This window comes from Primulina eburnea, chromosome 4 (genome assembly GCF_022965805.1).
Source record: "Primulina eburnea isolate SZY01 chromosome 4, ASM2296580v1, whole genome shotgun sequence".
NCBI lineage: Eukaryota > Viridiplantae > Streptophyta > Magnoliopsida > Lamiales > Gesneriaceae > Primulina > Primulina eburnea.
Genome location: NC_133104.1, coordinates 8,917,685 through 8,919,876, shown reverse-complemented (window position 1 = coordinate 8,919,876; position 2,192 = coordinate 8,917,685).

Here is a 2,192-nt window from a genome sequence, read left to right as displayed (position 1 = left end):
AAGCTTGTCGTGTTCTGCAAACTGATTGATTCCTAACTGATGTTCTGTACCGGTCAGTTGAACTGATCTTGAATTGGTTTGGTGAAATCAGTTGGCTCGTCAGCTGGACTGATTTCACTGCTTCAGTTGAACTTTTCAGCTGGGCTCTTCATCAGCTAGCCGGGCTTCTGAAGGTCTTTTGCTGAACCACCTATCAGCTGGACAATATGTTGAACTTGTTCAGTTAGATTAAACATTTGGTACTTTCAGTTTGCATTCTACTATAGCTTCAGTTACGTTCAGCTAATTGCACACTTAAGTATGTTCATTAGTAACAAAATAACAAGTTTTGATTAACATCAAAATCAAACAGCATTGCAAAAGTGAAATGTTCCAACATACATGCTGCTGAGGTCTTTGCAAATTCCCTTGTTCATTGCCTCTTAGATTGGAATTTGGATCGTAAGTTATCTACTCTAACTATTGATAATTTCACAACTAATGATGTTATGATTGAGCTTATTATAGATAAACTTCCTCTTAGTTCACTTATTTAGAAGGTAAATTATTTTACATGCGGTGTTGTGCACATATTTTGAATTTGGTTGTGAAGGATGGACTACAATTAATTTGTGGTAGTATTGAAACAATTCGATATAGTGTCGGATTTTGGACAGCAGCGTCGAAAAGAGATGAAAAATTTATTGGAACAGCTCGACATTTGAAGGTTCCAAGCATTAAAAAATTTGAACTTGATTGCAAAACACATAAGAACTCTACATATTTAATGCTTGACTGTAAAGTCCAAAAAAATCAGTCAACTTAAACCACATGGATGTAAATTATTTAAATTACTTTATTTAATTTATTTTAAATGCTTAAATGATACATAGTATATGCTTGAAGGTGTAATTGCATGATTTCATGAATATTTATAGATTTTATCCGAACATTTGATAATAGGCTGGGTAAAGGAGATTGAGGACGACCAAGATAAAAAAAAATTTTCGATAAATTTTTTGAGGCTTGATAATATGATTAAAATTTAATAAAAATGATGGAGTCCAAATTATTTTACGAGACGAGCTCGATTTTATCCGGAACGCTGGTTTTAGTCAAACAAATGACTTTTAAAGGTCCAAAAATTATTATTTTTGAAAACAAATTTTGTCAACTTTTATTTTACAATTAAATAGGTATTAATGAGCATAATTTACCTAAGATTAGTTGGCTAATTTTCCTAAACAAAATCCCAAAACCCTAACTCATTAACACCTAAATTTTCGAAAATAATAAAAAGAAACCTAGGTTTCTTGAGACTCCATTCAGCCGTCCACTTCACACAACTCACACAATTTTTTTTTTTTGATAATTTGGAGAGCAAAATTCAAGGTCGTTCGTCCTCCTTCGCAACCCACGCAAATGATCGAATATTCGAATGTTTTTAACGCAAAGGCACGCTACTAAACTTTTTTTTTCACCATTCAAATCTTATTATGCATGATTTATGTATTTTAGCATGAAAAATATTTGAGTACAAATCGCTCAACGTTTTGATGATTATTTTCAAAGTTTTGATTATTCTTATGCGTATATGAACGTGTTACGATTTCCGACCGGTATGTTGCCAATATAAGATAAGGGATGGAAAAAGGGTCGTTTAAGGGTGGAATGTAGGCTGGAAAAGAGCTTGGCTAAGGAAGGAAGAACATAAGGTTTCTAGGGCCACTCGAAGGGTTTAAGGGGCAAGGTGGCTCGGCTAGGGGGATTTAGCGCCCAGGGCTTGGTTCAGGCCCTAAGTGCGGCTAGGATTAGAGGATAGGAGGATTCCATGGAGGGCTGAACTCGTGGCTTGGTGGGGTGAAGCCATGCGAAAACCCTAGGGGAAACTAGGGATCGCACACTGCTTGTTCATGCAGGAAGGGGCATATGGCTGGTTTGGGTGGTTATGCTGGTCCAGTATGGTCTAGGGAGATGGCTTAGGATCGAGGCTTTGTATGGTGCAGCCATGGTCCATGGTGGCTCGGGTTGGTAAGGGCCGCGGCCTAGGGGATTAAAAGAAAGGAGCGCACGGTTTGTCTAGGGGCTAGGGGCTAGGTGCATTGGTCCAGAATGGTTCAGGGTGGTCTAGGAGGGGCTGGACGTGGTGTGGTCCTAGGTGGCTCGAGGGTGGTTCGAAGGTTTTGGGAAAAACATGGCTTAGGAAGGGTCTA